This window comes from Nerophis ophidion, linkage group LG10 (assembly GCF_033978795.1).
Source record: "Nerophis ophidion isolate RoL-2023_Sa linkage group LG10, RoL_Noph_v1.0, whole genome shotgun sequence".
Lineage (NCBI taxonomy): Eukaryota > Metazoa > Chordata > Actinopteri > Syngnathiformes > Syngnathidae > Nerophis > Nerophis ophidion.
In genome coordinates this window covers 71,181,390-71,198,501 of record NC_084620.1, presented here as the reverse complement: position 1 = coordinate 71,198,501, position 17,112 = coordinate 71,181,390, and the positions used below count along the sequence as shown (strand labels likewise).

The 17,112-nt window shown below is 41.2% G+C and overlaps 1 protein-coding gene across 2 annotated transcripts in view; it reads right to left on the bottom strand.

Moving 5' to 3' along the window:
- The window catches only part of LOC133561240 (myoD family inhibitor domain-containing protein-like), a 97,395-nt gene that overhangs the window by 20,058 nt on the left and 60,225 nt on the right, over positions 1-17,112 (bottom strand). The gene's annotated exons all lie outside the window — the stretch shown is intronic.

The window sequence follows — 17,112 nt, the reverse complement described above, 5'->3', positions numbered from 1 at the left end:
GGCGGGGTACACCCTGGACAAGTTGCCACCTCATATATATATATATATATATATACATATATACATACATATATATGTATATATACATATATACATACATATATATACATACATACATATATATATATATATATATATATATATACACACACGTATGTATGTATATATATATATATATATATATACATATATATGGACATATAAATATACTGTATGTATTTATATTTATATATACTACAAAATAAAAAATTTTATTTATTTTTTTTATTTATTGATTTAGAATCACTTCAGCTCTTAAGACAGGTAAAAAAGTCTTCTGTGAAGTTTCGGAAAGTATGGACTGGTTTTCTAAATATGTAAAGGAGTTTAATCTCCAGCTCAGGCGCGATTGATACATGGTTGAATTGTGGTTGATTGATGAGCCTCTTGTTTGCTTTTGTGTATTGCTACACATGTTGAGGCCGTTTGGAAGTGCAGTTGTCTGTGGCGTTATATCCAAATTTGCTTGTAGCGTATTTTTCGTACTAAAAGGCACACTTAAAATCCTTTCATTTTCCCAAAAGTTGACAGTGCACCTTATAACCTGGTGCGAATTATGGAATAATTCTGGTTGTGCTTACCGACCCCAAAGCAATTTTATTTGGTACATGGTGCAATGGTAAGTGTGACCAGTAGATGGCAGTCACACAAAAGAGCCGTGTCGACTGCAATGACACCAGTAAACAACACCAAAACTAAATGTTCCATAGAAAATAAAGAACATTACACACGACACTCAAAAATCTGTCAAAATGTTTTAGTATGACTTTGAAGCCACACCGCTTGATGGATTGTCGGCCCATTACATCTACCCAAGTCACAGATACAAGTATTACTATGGTGTGTGTATAAGGACCGAATAAATGGCACCTATTAGCAGACATTATATGGCGTTTTGTATCACAATATTAAGCAAAACCAACTTTTCTTCCTTCTGGTACCTGCTAAGGTGTAATGGGGATCTAAATAAGTCCTGAAAATTTGCGTGAGTGAGCCACTGTAGTCCGTGGCGATGCCGTAGTCAATAAGCTTCTTCTTTTTCACTATCTTTTTGTTATGGGGCATTCATCCTCAGCTGTTGCCATTTCTAATCTATACTAGAAAGCTGAGGATGAATGGCGTAAAGTTCTAACTTATATCTTGCTATGGAAGTGCTAAAAACATACCAGTATAGTGAATTTACATTATTCACCCAAGGAACTTTAGTTATCAGAAAGTTCCGGTCGGACGATTTTTCACAGGGACACATTTCCGGCGTTGTATTTGCACTAGTGAGCCAAGGGTGAGAAGATGCTGCTCCGTTATTGATTGAAGTAAAGTCTAAATGCCATAACAGTTAGCTCCATCTTTTGACACTTCTTCCACTCCCGTCCTTGCACGCTACACCGCTACAACAAAGATGACGGAGAAAATACGCTTTCGAAGGTGAGCCACGTAAATAAGACGGCCCACAAAATGGCGCATGAAGCCGGCGGCGTTTCTGGATGTTGTTGATAAATGGCTTTTGCTTTGCATAGTAGAGCTTTAACTTGCACTTACAGATGTAGCGACGAACTGTATTTAGTGACAGTGGGTTTCTGAAGTGTTCCTGAGCCCTTGTGGTGATATCCTTTAGAGATTGATGTTGGTTTTTGATACAGTGCCGTCTGAGGGATGGAAGGTCACGGTCATTCAATGTTGGTTTCCGGCCATGCCGCTTACGTGGAGTGATTTCTTCAAATCCTTTTGATGATATTATAGACCGTAGATGTTGAAATCCCTAAATTTCTTGCAATTGCACTTTGAGAAATGTTGTTCTTAAACTGTTTGACTATTTGCTCACGCAGTTGTGGACAAAGGGGTGTACCTCGCCCCATCCTTTCTTGTGAAAGACGAACTGTATTTAGTGACAGTGGGTTTCTGAAGTGTTCCTGAGCCCTTGTGGTGATATCCTTTAGAGATTGATGTCGGTTTTTGACACAGTGGCGTCTGAGGGATCGAAGGTCACTGTCATTCAATGCCGCTTGCGTGGAAAGATTTCTCCCGATTTTCTGAACATTTTGATGATATTATGGACCGTAGATGTTGAAATCCCTAAATTTCTTGCAATTGCACTTTGAGAAAGGTTGTTCTTAAACTGTTTGACTATTTGCTCACGCAGTTGTGGACAAAGGGGTGTACCTCGCCCCATCCTTTCTTGTGAAAGACTGAGCATTTTTTGGGAAGCTGTTTTTATAGCCAATCATGGCACCCACCTGTTCCCAATTAGCCTGCACACCTGTGGGATGTTCCAAATAAGTGTTTGATGAGCATTCCTCAAATTTATCAGTATTTATTGCCACCTTTCCCAACTTCTTTGTCACGTGTTGCTGGCATCAAATTCTAAAGTTAATGATTATTTGCACAAAAAAAAATGTTTATGAGTTTGAACATGAAATATGTTGTCTTTGTAGCATATTCAACTGAATATGGCTTGAAAAGGATTTGCAAATCATTGTATTCTGTTTATATTTACATCTAACACTATTTCCCAACTCATATGGAAAGGGGGTTGGTAGAAAAAAATCATATCATGACTCCTTTAATGCGCTTTGTAATCCGGTGCGCCTTTTGTATGGGAAAAAAAAAACTTGAATAGACGCGCTCATCAGCAGTGTGCCTTCTAATCCGGTGCACCCCATGGTCCAGAAAATAGGGTTCCTATTTATCTGATTTTTTGTTTTATTATTTCATTGTATTAATTATTTTTTTTTCACAATTACTTTTGGGTCGGGTGGAAAAAATATTAGTTTTTTATTGTGTGGTATTTTTGCTCACTGTTTTGTCAAAAAGAACAATTAAAAAACAAATGTTAAATTGTTAAAAAGTTTCCTTTTACTCCCGACAGCGGTAAACACTCAACTTTACTGAAAAGTGAGGGAGAAACTTTGTCAGCACTCTGAGGCGCCACACTGACTTTATCCGTTGCTTCTCGGCAAATCGTGCGATATTGATCACTTGGCAAACATTTCGGCGGCAGGATGACAGTGAGAGGCAGAGCGACGCGGCGACGGGATCACAAAAGCCGCCGCTGTAGGCAGCCGAGTGAAGACGGGGGAACGTGAGATTAGTGCGTGGAGGGGTGCGGATAAAGAGAAGCATGTGATAGATAGACAAAATAGCTGCAACTGTAATGATCTCCTTTGCTTTGACGCTCAGGTGGCCCCACTAAATCTGGAAGTCAGAAGACCTGTCTGATAAAGGATGAGAGCGAGCAGAAGATCTGGCCCTGAGGAGCACCTGCACATTCAGCTCTACTGGGACTTCCCCCTGTCAGTCTACACCTTCTTTACCTCCAGTCTTCAGCAACTCCTCCTAATTGAGCTGCTTTACAGAGCATCCCTAAAGAGTTTTTTTTTTGCGGCGTCCAAAAGTGGTTGAGATTATTTCCGTGCATGTGTCAGTTTGCAACAATTAAGAGTTAAACAGGAGCAAATGTGAGAATAGGAATTTAAAGGGGAACATTATCAGCAGACCTATGTAAGCGTCAATATATACCTTGATGCTGCAGAAAAAAGACCATCTATTTTTTAACCGATTTCCGAACTCTAAATGGGTGAATTTTGGCGAATTAAACGCCTTTCTGTTCATCGCTCTGGAGGCGATGACGTCAGAACGTGACGTCGCCGAGGTAACACAGCCGCCGTTTTCATTTTCAACACATTGTAAACATTGGGTCTCAGCTCTGTTATTTTCCGTTTTTTCGACTATTTTTTGGAACCTTGGAGACATCATGCCTCGTGGGTGTGTTGTCGGAGGGTGTAACAACACTAACAGGGAGGGATTCAAGTTGCACCACTGGCCCCAAGATGCCAAAGTGTCTGCCGCCAGACCCCCATTGAATGTGCCAGAGTGTCTCCACATTTGACCGGCGATGACAGACATGGCACAGAGATGTATGGACAACCTGCAGATGCAGTCACAGAAATCACAAAGGTGAGTTTTGTTGATGTTGACTGCCAGCTAATCGATGCTAACATGCTACGCTAATCGATGCTAACATGCTATTTACCGGCGGTGCTAAAGCAGACATGGCACAGAGATGTATGGATAACCTGCAGATGCATTTGTAACGATAAAGTCACAGAAATCACAAAGGTGAGTTTTGTTGATGTTGACTGCCAGCTAATCGATGCTAACATGCTACGCTAATCGATGCTAACATGCTATTTACCGGCGGTGCAAAAGCAGACATGGCACAGAGATGTATGGATAACCTGTAGATGCATTTGCAACTATATTACGTTTCCTTACACCCACATTTAATGCGAAACAAACACTTACCAATCGACGGATTTAAGTTGCTCCAGTGTCAAAAGATGCGAAAGTCCTGATCGTTTGGTCCGCACATTTTACCGGCGATGCTAACGCAGCTATTCGGCCATGCTATGGCTATGAATAGCGTCAATAGCTATTCGCTCAATAGCTTCAGTTTCTTCTTCAATATTTTCATACTCCAACCATCTGTTTCAATACATGCGTAATCTGTTGAATCGCTTAAGTCGCTGAAATCCGAGTTTGAATCCGAGCTAATGTCGCTATATCTTGCTGTGGTATTCCCATTGTTTGTTTACATTGGCAGCACTGTGTGACGTCACAGGGAAATGGATAGTGTCTTCGCAGAGAGCGAAAATCAAGCACTTTAAAGCTTTTTTTAGGGATATTCGGGGACCGGTAAAAGTTAGAAAAAAACTTCAAAAAATATAACATGCCACTGGGAACTGATTTTTATTGTTTTTAACCCTTTTGAAATTGTGATAATGTTCCCCTTTAACGGCACATCACTCAGGGAGAAGCCGGATGCGAACGTAAAACAAAGCAATCAAACACTTACAAACCCTGCTTTCATATGAGAAATTGTGTTGGATGTAAATATAAACAGAATACAATGATTTGCAAATCATTTTCAAGCCATATTCAGTTGAATATGCTACAAAGACAACATATTTGATGTTCAAACTCATAAACTTTTTTTTTTTTAAATGACCATTAACTTTAGAATTTGATGCCAGCAACACGTGCCAAAGAAGTTGGGAAAACCGGCAATAAATACTGATAAAGCTGAAGAATGCTCATGAAACATCTTTTTGGAACATCCCACAGGTGTGCAGGCTAATTGGTAACAGGTGGGTGCCATGATTAGGTATGAAAACAGCTTCGACTGAAGCTCTACATAAAACAAGAATGGGAAAGAATTCCACTTTCAAAGCTTCAACAATTAGTTTCCTCAGTTACCAAACGTTTGAGTGTTGTTAAAAAAAAAAGGTGATGTAACACAATGGTGTACATGCCCTTTCCCAACTACTTTGGCACGTGTTTCAGCCATTAAATTCTAAGTTAATTATTTGCAGAAAAAAAAAGTTTATGAGTTTGAACATCAAATATGTTGTCTTTGTAGTGCATTCAATTGATTATGGGTTGAAAATGATTTGTAAATCATTGTATTCTGTTTATATTTACATCTAACACAATTTCCCAACTCATATGGAAACGGGGTTTGTATTCATTTCTTAAACAAACAAATATGGCATTGTTTAGTTTATTTCAAACACACCCTAACAAACTCGTACAAATGGAAATGTCCAAAAAAAAGAGTAGAAGGAAGCAGATCTTCTTTATCTTCATGTGTCAGCATTGACTGATAGTCTCTTTAATTCCTGTGTTTAACATGGATCATTTTTTAATATAGTGGTACCTCCGTTTTTGTATGATTTGGTTTTTTGGCAAACATTTTGCCACCGTCTTTGTATTCCATCTCATACAGCTGATTCCGCAGAGTCCAATGCGTTGGTGACGCAGTCTGTGCCTTTTTGCAAATAATTACAAATAATCCACCATTGGGCCGAAGTAAGTTGCGAGTTCCAGCACTTTGATCGTGAAGGTAAGAAACTAGGGTTAACTAGGGATACCAATAATTTGGTAACGGTACCAAAATGTTTTTCGATAATTTTCGACATAAAGGGGATCACAAAAAATGCCATTATTGGCTTTATTTTAACAAACAATTTTACGGTACATTAAACATATGTTTCTTATTACATTTTTGTCCTTAAATAAAATAGTGAACATACAAGACAACTTTTCTTTTATTAGTAAGTAAGCAAAGGCCCCTAATTTAGCAGCTGACGTATGCACTAACATATTGTGTCAATTATATGTTATTATTTTGTTATGATCCGCTGCCCGGATCATATTATTTTTTGGTTTTGAGTCTTTTTGTACTTTGTTCTGCTAATGTTTGCCTTAGTTCCTGGTTGCACTTCCTTGTTTAACTTGTTTCCATGGTTACTTATTAGTTTCACCCGCCACTTGTTTCTTGACACGCACCTGCCTTGTGATTACGTTTTTATTTAAGCCTGCCTTTTCTGTTCATTCAGTCTTGACTCCTAATTTGTGTTCGCGCAACAGTGACGACCTTGACCCTCCATTCAGATTCCAAATCTGTACTTGCTAGCTTACGCGCTAAGCCTTTGCTCCTCTAGCTCCCATGCTAGTAGTTTTGTTTTGCCTTTTGTGCCTTGTGCAAGTTTTCTGTTTCATAGTCTGATTTAATTTTTAATAAATCATCATTTCTTACCTTCACGCTGTGTCCGAGCCAGACTGCATCAAAAATGAATTATTAATCTACTTGTCCATTTACTGTTAATATCTGCTTACATTCTCTTCTAACATGTTCTATCTACACTTCTGTTCAAATGTAATAATCACTTATTTGATGTGGCATCTGAACCGAGGATGTCGTTGTGGCTTGTGCAGCCCTTTGAGACACTTATGATTTAGGGCTATATAAATAAAAATTGACTTTCTTCTGCTGTTTGGATGCTTTACATTAGTTTTGAATGATACCACAAATTTGGGTATCAATCTGATACTAAATAGTTACAGGATCATACATTGGTCATAGTCAAAGTTCTCATGTGTCCAGGGACGTATGTACTGACTTTATAAACATAACATACATTTAAAAAACACGAAAAATATCGATGTTATCATAGTATTATCGACTAGATATGCTCTTGTGCTAATTACAGTGGATGTCAGGTGTAGATCCATCTATGGTGTTTGTTTACATTGTGATGCAGGTGAGCATGTTTAGCTATTCCTCGTCCAGCAGGGATGATACTTGGAAGAAACTTACTTTATTTGTCGCCATGCAGGAGAGGATTAGTGATTTAGAAATAGCTGAAACACTCCAGACTGCGGCTAGACGTTAGCCGCAAGCTAGCTAGCCGTGTCTTGAAGCACCTCTTCCTGAGAGCGTTTAAGTGTCATAGCTTCACCTTTATCGTTAATTTTTATGCTAAAATGCGTTTTCCCTTTTATGTCTGCACAATGTGTCTGCTTGTAAGTACTCCGTGAGTGTGCACTGCCGAACATGCTCCTCTGCTCGGAAAACCAGCAACGTCACGACGACAACGCACCATCATGCCCGTTAAAAAAAGAGGGGGTGGGTGGATCGGTATTTTTTAGAAGCGGTATAGTATGGAATATAATTAATTAGTATTGCGGTACTATACTATTACCGGTATATCGTACAACCCTATGAGAAACACTAATGAATTTAAAGGGGACAAAGCAAATCCAACTTTTCTTACCTAAGGCATCTGTTTTTGTATATTTAGGATCTGCACAAGGCCCAAAAAATATAATCTAAACCATGGAGGCATTACGGAGATATTTATAAAACAACCTTGCCTTCCTTAAGGCTTCCTCCAAAGAAGCCGTTTGAATTTGCAAAACTTGTTTTTCCAACATGTGACGTCCGCGGATATCCCCATACATGGTAGTGGTGTACCCGAAAATCTTTGCGCATGTCTGCCCTTGTGGTCCGATGCTGTATGTTCCTTCTTATTCTCTATCCTCTTGGTGTGGGGCAGACTGGCTCATGCATGCACATGAATTCTCCGCTGTTATAATTTATAATACAAAGTAGCGTGTAGTTCTTATTTATATCGGTCAGTAGACTCAATATGAAAGTGCAAAAAATTACAACTTGACTGGTGTTTACATGACTATGTAATACCTTCTCTGCTCCTCACTGTATTGTTACTAATAACAGTGAGACTGATGTTCAATGTTCATTTATACATTTTATTCGTCATGTAATTGTATTTAACATCGTTTTTGTATGTGAAACTACAATAACTCTACAAAAATAGTTTTGCTTTCTGACTAGTGCTGCAACGGTAAGTCGATTAAATTGCGAAGAAAAAAAGTTCAGATTCTTCTGTGCTTCTATAATTAGAGTGTAACTAATACAAATGGATCAAATCTAAACCACATGAAGAGCACATAACTTTGAATGAGCAGACAGTTCAAGCACAAGCGCCACAATCGAGGGTACATGAAAGCCTTGTGTGATCGACAGTATGTCAGCAAACAGCCAAGTGTTGTATTTTTTTTTTTTAAATCAACGCACACATGTCAATTTCAATATTGATGGTGTGCGTTTAATAGAAAAAAAGATGTAGATTATGGCAGAAGAATATTGTTTTGGAAAATTGTTCCCTAAAATAAGCATCAAGGCAATATCCGATTACTTGAGTGTGGAGAGGCGGAGACGGCAGTCCGACAGTAAGGCAGGGCACGCCGGAGCTTGGCCCAAGATGGCGGCGATAGGGCGTGAACTGCGAGCAAGCAGCGAGGCAAGGCGCGCCGGAATCAACCCCGCAAATATTATCAGGTGCGTGGGTCGCCCAAGTGGGCACAATTTAAACGCCGTGGGAGAGACGGAGAGAGAAGGAGCCGGAAGGAAGCCGATGCTGAACGAGAGCGAGAGATAGCCACAGGAAGACGAAGACGCTCGCGACTGAAAAGGTGGAGCGGCAGAGGAAGCAGGACACGGCAAGGCTGAAAAGCAACCCATAAAGACTTTTTATTATTGAAAAATAAAAGAAAGTCTAACCTGCGCAACAATGTCCTGAGAACCCGCACGACAGGAAGAGACTGTCACATTGAGTATTTGGACAAAGTAATAAATGCATTTTTATCCAATTACTTTAGTGTGGAGAGGCGGAGCCAGCAGTCCGACAGCGAGGCAGGGCACACCGTAGCCCAGCCCAAGATGGCGGTGAGGAGGCGTGGCCGGCAGTCCGACAGCGAGGCAGGACACGCCGGAGCCCAGCCCAAGATGGCGGTGAGGAGGCGTGGCCGGAAGTCCAACCGTGAGGTTTCTCATAGTCATCATTGTCACTGTCACCGACGTCCCATTGGGTGTGAGTTTTTCCTTGCCCTTATGTGGGCTCTACCGAGGATGTTGTTGTGGTTTGTGCAGCCCTTTGAGACACTTGTGATTTTGAGCTATATAAATAGACATTGATTGATTGATGGATTGATTGACATTACTTGATTGTCAAAATAATCGATAGCTACAGACTTAGTCGGGACTGAAATAACCGGATTTACATTATTCTTATAGGAAAAGTGCTTAAAATTGTGTTCGATTCGCTCTTAGTCGCAAACCAAGGCACCACTGTAAGTAAACAAAAAAATTAAAATGTGTAATGATAAAGTTGAGATAATGTAAAGCAAGTTTGTTTGGTAATAAAGAATAAATAAGAAGTTTTGGGATTGTCTGCAATGGAGGACTTGGAATGCGGTGATTCATGAGCTCGGTGATGGATTTGTCTGCTTCTTTTCCCGGGACAAAAAGGCTGTCGATGACAAAATGAAGGGTGGAGAGAGTGAAGTATTAACAAGAGGCTACAGCTGTTGTGGTTTCACAGCTGCAGTCCCTTTCCATCACTCACTGCGCCAGCAAACCAATGCATCAGCTTTTGATTTTGTGAAGTGTAATCAATGTTTTAAGTGTTCTTTGTAACTGTGACACACACTAATGTGTCGTCACACTGAGTAATGTGTATGGCTCATAGAGTACGATTTTCACCAAAATTATTGCTAAGAATGTCTCGTTTTTTGCATCCTGTCTCGGTTATCTTACAGCTGAGCAATGAGCCTTAAAACCCTTGCCCATGTATTTTTCCGCCAAAGCAGTGATATTTGTTTGTAACTGAGAGATTATCATGAAAAACATTGGCATCTCTGTCGATGAAGAGGTTCGGGGGAGCCTGGCTGCCCTGATGGAACCATTGCTTTGTGGTACGTGAGAGATTCCTGGGAAAAATGGAAACCCATGTGCCTCTCAGTTCTTTCCATGGAGGACGTGGAAGACATCTACCTATTTGGAACTGTGATGGCGGGGCACCTGCTGATTGGACTGGGCATTGCTCTGGTGTATCGTCTAATTCGGAAGACGATGGCAGCCACTCAAGGGGCCCAACGGCTGTTCAACGCAATGGAAGGATTGGGTCGGGCTGTGGGAACACAAACTGGAGCAATTTCTGATCTGAATCGCAAAATGGATCTCATCCTGGAGAAGTTTGCTGACAAGGAATAATTCAATTGAAATTGAGAGATCCAGCACGGACACACAGAGAAGGCAAGTCATTGTTTGGACTGCTCCAAGAAAAACAACATCTTAATCTACGATTAGACTCCCTTGAATGGCCTTGATGCAATCAGGAACAGGCTGTTCTGAAGAACTCCCCCGAGGACTCGTCAAAGATGGACGATTTTGACCTTCATTTTTTTCAACAACACCTGGTGTCGAACTTTGAAATCGGCCCCAGTCCACTAAAACATTTCAAAATCTCACCCAAGTTAATTGGGCATACATGCACGCACACGCCCCTCCCCAAATCAACGCCTTCACCACTTGCTTAAGTCCTCCGTGGTTGTGGATGGCTGAGCAGTGCTTTATAGCGGCAGCCAGCCTCCAGGGTCCCAACCCCCTGTTGCGAGTTGCTGTGATTACATGTACCATGTTTATGTGTGCCATGCTATGTGAGTCTGGACCCCTCCTGAGGGTCCAACCTTAGACTGATGGGGTTTTTTTTACTCTTCCCCCTTTCCCAATGTCACATTTTTCTCACCTTTTTTAAGGAGCGCCGTTGGCGGTCCCGTCTTTTCCCCTTGTAACGTATGTCTGTGCCCAAAATGTCATTTCAGTTCTTATGCGTATTGTACATGTTAAGAATGGACAACAATAAAGCTGCTGCTGTCATAAACATTATAGTCCGGTCTTTGGGCCATTGTAGGAACACATTTCATTGGTTGATACGTGTGTGTGAATGAAATAAATGAGCCAATACTAAGATTGTTCAAAATGTGCGGGAAAGTTGTGGGAATTAGGAAAAAAAAGGCTAAAAAAGTTGCATAATTTCCAAGTTTGGTTGAATTTGAATGAATTTGAGCAGTTACAAAAATCCTGGAGGGTCTGATGAATACAAAACCCAAAACCAGTGAAGTTGGCATGTTGTGTAAATGGTAAATAAAAACAGATTTCAACTTATATTCAATTGAATAGACTGCAAAGACAAGATATCTAATGCTTGAATTGAGAAACGTAATCGTTTTTGCAAATAAACATTAACTTAGAATTTAATGGCAGCAACCCATTGCAAAAAAGTTGGCACAAGGGCATTTTTACCACAGTGTTACATGGCCTTTCTTTTTAACAACACTCAGTAAACGTTTGGAAACTGAGGAGACAATTTTTTTAAGCTTTGTAGGTGGAATTCTTTCCCATTCTTGCTTGATGCAGAATGTGACTTGACATTGTCTTGCTGAAATAAGCAGGGGCGTCCATGAAAAAGATGTTGCTTGGATGGCAACATATGTTGCTCCAAAACCTGTATGTACCTTTCAGCATTAATGGTGCCTTCACAGATGTGGAAGTTACCCATGGTCTGGGCACTAATGCACCCCCATACCATCACAGATGCTGGCTTTTCAACTTTGCGCCTACAACAGTCCTGATGGTTCTTCTCCTATTTGGTCTGGAGGACAAGACGTCCACTGTTTCAAAAAACAATTTGAAATGTGGACTCGTCAGACCACAGAACACTTTTTTACTTTGCATCAGTCCATTTTAGATAAGCTCGGGCCCAGCGAAGCGGGAGGGGTTTCTGGGTGTTGTTGATAAATGGCTTTCACTTTGAATAATAGAGTTTTAACTTGCAATTGCAGACATAGCGACTAACTCTAGTTACTAACAATGGTTTTCTGAAGTGTTCCAGAGCCCATGTTGTGGTATCCTTTACACACTGATGTAAAGGATACCACATGAAGGTCACGGGCATTCAATATTTGTTTTTAGCCTTGCTGCTTACGTGCAGTGATTTCTCCATATTCTCTGAACCTTTTGATGATAATACGGACCGTAGATGGTAAAATCCCTAAATTCTCTGCAATAGTTTGTTAAGAAATGTTGTTCTTAAACTGTTTGACCTTTTGCTCACGCATTTGTTCACAAAGTGGTGACCCTCGCCTCGTCCTTGTTTGTGAATGACTGATCATTTCATGGAAGCTGCTTTTATGCTCAATCATGGCACCCACCTGTTCCCAATTAGCCTGTTCACCTGTGGGATCATCCAAATAAATGTTTGAAGAGCATTACTCAACTTTGTCAGGTCATTTTTTCCACCTGTGCCAGTTTTTTTTTTAAACATTTTGCCGGCATTGAATTCCAAATGAACTAATATTTGCAAAAAAAAATTACAAAATTTACCAGTTCAAACATTAAGTTTCTTGCCTTTGCAGATTATTCAATTGAATATAGGTTGAAAAAAATGTGCAAATCATTGTATTCTGTATTTATTTACCATTTACAAAACGTCCGAGTCCATGGTTCTCGCCCGGAAAAGGGTGGAGTGCCATCTCCGGGTTGGGGAGGAGACCCTGCCCCAATTGGAAGAGTTCAAGTACCTAGGCGTCTTGTTCACGAGTGAGGGAAGAGTGGATCCCGAGATCAACAGGCGGATCGGTGCGGCGTCTTCAGTAATGCGGACGCTGTATCGATCCGTTGTGGTGAAGAAGGAGCTGAGCCGGAAGGCAAAGCTCTCACTATATCGGTCGATTTATGTTCCCAACCTCACCTATGGTCATGAGCTTTGGGTCATGACTGAAAGGACAAGATCACGAGTACAAGCGGCCAAAATGAGTTTGGGTCTCTCCCTTAGAGATCAATCAATCAATCAATCAATGTTTATTTATATAGCCCCAAATCACAAATGTCTCAAAGGACTGCACAAATCATTACGACTACAACATCCTCGGAAGAACCCACAAAAGGGCAAGGAAAACTCACACCCAGTGGGCAGGGAGAATTCACATTCAGTGGGACGCCAGCGACAATGCTGACTATGAGAAACCTTGGAGAGGACCTCAGATGTGGGCAACCCCCCCCCCTCTAGGGGACCGAAAGCAATGGATGTCGAGCGGGTCTAACATGATACTGTGAAAGTTCAATCCATAGTGGCTCCAAGACAGCAGTGAGAGTCCCGTCCACAGGAAACCATCTCAAGCGGATCAGCAGCGTAGAGATGTCCCCAACCGATACAGGCGAGCGGTCCATCCTGGGTCCCGACGAGCGGTCCATCCTGGGTCTCGACTCTGGACAGTCAGTACTTCATCCATGGTCATCGGACCGGACCCCCTCCACAAGGGAGGGGGGGACATAGGAGAAAGAAAAGAAGCGGCAGATCAACTGGTCTAAAAAGGAGGTCTATTTAAAGGCTAGAGTATACAGATGAGTTTTAAGATGAGACTTAAATGCTTCTACTGAGGTAGCATCTCGAACTGTTACCGGGAGGGCATTCCAGAGTACTGGAGCCCGAACGGAAAACGCTCTATAGCCCGCTGACTTTTTTTGAGCTCTAGGAATCACTAATAAGCCGGAGTCTTTTGAACGCAGATTTCTTGCCGGGACATACGGTACAATACAATCGGCAAGATAGGCTGGAGCTAGACCGTGTAGTATTTTATACGTAAGTAGTAAAACCTTAAAGTCACATCTTAAGTGCACAGGAAGCCAGTGCAGGTGAGCCAGTACAGGCGTAATATGATCAAACTTTCTTGTTCTTGTCAAAAGTCTAGCAGCCGCATTTTGTACCAACTGTAATCTTTTAATGCTAGACATTGGGAGACCCGAAAATAATACGTTACAGTAATCGAGACGAGACGTAACAAACGCATGGATAATGATCTCGGCGTCTTTAGTGGACAAAATGGAGCGAATTTTAGCGATATTACGGAGATGAAAGAAGGCCGTTTTAGTAACGCTTTTAATGTGTGCCTCAAAGGAGAGAGTTGGGTCGAAGATAATACCCAGATTTTTTACAGAGTCACCTTGTTTTATTATTTGGTTGTCAAATGTTAAAGTTGTATTATTAAATAGAGGTCGGTGTCTAGCAGGACCGATAATCAGCATTTCCGTTTTTTTGGCATTAAGTTGCAAAAAGTTAGCGGACATCCATTGTTTAATTTCATTAAGACACGCTTCCAACTGACTACAATCCGGCGTGTTGGTCAGCTTTAGGGGCATGTAGAGTTGGGTGTCATCAGCATAACAGTGAAAGCTAATACCGTATTTGCGTATGACGTCACCTAGCGGCAGCATGTAGATGCTGAAGAGTACAGGGCCAAGGACCGAACCCTGGGGAACTCCACACGTTACCTTAACATAGTCCGAGGTCACACTGTTATAGGAGACGCACTGCATCCTATCAGTAAGATAAGAGTTAAACCATGACAGGGCTGGGTCTGAAATACCAATTCGTATTTTGATACGCTCTAATAAAATATTATGATCGACGGTATCGAAAGCAGCGCTAAGATCGAGGAGCAGCAACATAGATGACGCATCAGAGTCCATCGTTAGCAATAGATCATTAGTCAGTTTTGCGAGGGCTGTCTCAGTCGAGTGATTTGCCCTGAAACCGGATTGAAAGGTTTCACATAGATTGTTAAACGCTAAGTGGTCATTTAGCTGCTCTGCAACAATTTTTTCGAGGATTTTCGAAATAAAGGGAAGGTGAGACACCGGTCGGTAGTTTACCATGAGGTCTGTATCGAGGTTAGGTCTTTTAAGGAAAGGATGAATAACCGCTTTTTTGAATGCAACGGGAACAGTGCCCGAGGAAAGTGATAAGTTTATAATATTTAGCACTGATGGACCTAATAATACAAAAAGCTCCTTGATAAGTTTCCCAGGAAGTGGGTCAAGTAAACATGTTGTTTGTTTTATTCCATTTACACGTTGTAACAATCCTTCTAATGTTATTTCATCAAAACGAGAGAAACTATTTTGGATATTTGCAGTATCCGCCGTATATACAATCGTATCTGTGTTACTATAACCCCGTTGTAGCTGGGACGCATTGTCTTTAATCTCCTTTCTAATAAGTTCAATTTTCTTATTAAAGAACTTCATAAAGTCATCTGCCGAATGGGTGGAGCTACTGGAAGGAGTCCCTTGTTGGGTTAGCGATGCTACTGTACTAAACAAAAATTTTGGATCGTTTTTATTAATGCGGATGAGATTTGAGTAATAATTAGTTTTAGCTAAGGTAAGCATGCGTTTATAAGTTATTAAACTATCACTCCATGCTTGATGGTGCACCTCAAGTTTAGTCGTGCGCCATTTGCGTTCCAGCTTTCTACATAATAATTTCTGAGCTCTAGTTTCTTCAGTAAACCATGGCGTACGCCTTTTTGGAGCCTTTTTTAACTTCAGCGGTGCTATACTATCAATGGTTTCGCGCAGGGCGTTGTTAAAGTTGTTAGTGAGGTTATCAATAGAGCCCACATACTTTGGGAACGGTGCCATTACCGAGGGCAGTAGGTCCGCAAGAGTCGTCGTTGTGGCAGCATTAATGTTGCGGCTGCTATAGCAGTTATTATTATTATTAGCTTGCCGAACAGGAGTCTGAACTTCGAATTTTATAAGGTAATGATCGGACATTACTTTAGTATACGGGAGTATCATAACTTTGGAGACGGTGATACCTCTGACAAGCACTAGGTCTATCGTATTACCGCTGCGATGCGTCGGTTCATTTATTATTTGTGTAAGACCACAGCTATCAATTATAGTCTGGAGCGCCACGCACGGTGGGTCCAATGGGGTATTCATATGGATATTAAAGTCCCCCATTATAATTATATTATCGGCGTGCGTCACTAGATCAGCAACAAACTCTGAGAATTCACTAATAAAGTCCGAATAGGGCCCTGGGGGGCGGTAGATAACGGCCAGGCACAGAGGCAGAGGTGTGGCAGACTTCATAGAAAGCACCTCAAACGATTTATATTTATTATTTAAGTTAGGACTAAAGTTAAAGTTTTCGTTGTATATTAGTGCGACACCCCCTCCCCTTTTGAGGTGACGGGCAATATGCACATTCGTATAGTTAGGAGGGGATGCCTCATTTATCGCAAAAAAGTCGTCTGGTTTAAGCCAGGTTTCGCTAAGACCGATGACGTTAAGGTTGTTGTCTCTAATGACCTCATTGACTAATAACGTTTTGGGAGACAAAGATCTGATGTTTAGAAAGCCCATATTATAGGTAGTGGGCTGTTTTAAGGAGTTGTTGATAAAATTATCCGTAGTAGCAATATTAATAATGTTGCGTTTATTATGCGCAGTGTACTTAAAATAATTACGACCATATCTAGGAATTGATATGACGGGAATTTTCAGATTGTCTACTTGGCGCTGCGATAAACTGAACGCATCATAATTTGCCACCTCAGTAGAACGCATGTCTAACTCTGACGAAGTCATAGACACAGTAGAAAAAACATTTTGTGAGTTGTGTATTATTCTACGAAAATTGCTATGTGTACAGGGATCATCCAGCCTGGCGCTGGCTAGTTCTAACTTAACTGACTCCATACCCAGGCTAGCAGGCTCTGTAATTGCCTGTGACCGGGCTTGCTCTGGTGCAGTTAGTCAAATGTGGCTCAATGCGAAGTCTATGTTCCGAGACAAGAGGATAGCGCCTTCCTGGTTAGGGTGAAGGCCGTCTCTCCTCAGCAAGCCAGGTTTGCCCCAGAAAGAGGGCCAATTATCAATAAACGTAAATCCCTGTTGTCTGCAGAAGCTATCCAGCCACCTGTTAAGAGAGACTAATCTGCTATATCTCTCATCATTGCCTCTCCCAGGCAGGGGGCCAGAGACAATTACTCGATGCCTGGACATCTTTCTGGCGAGAT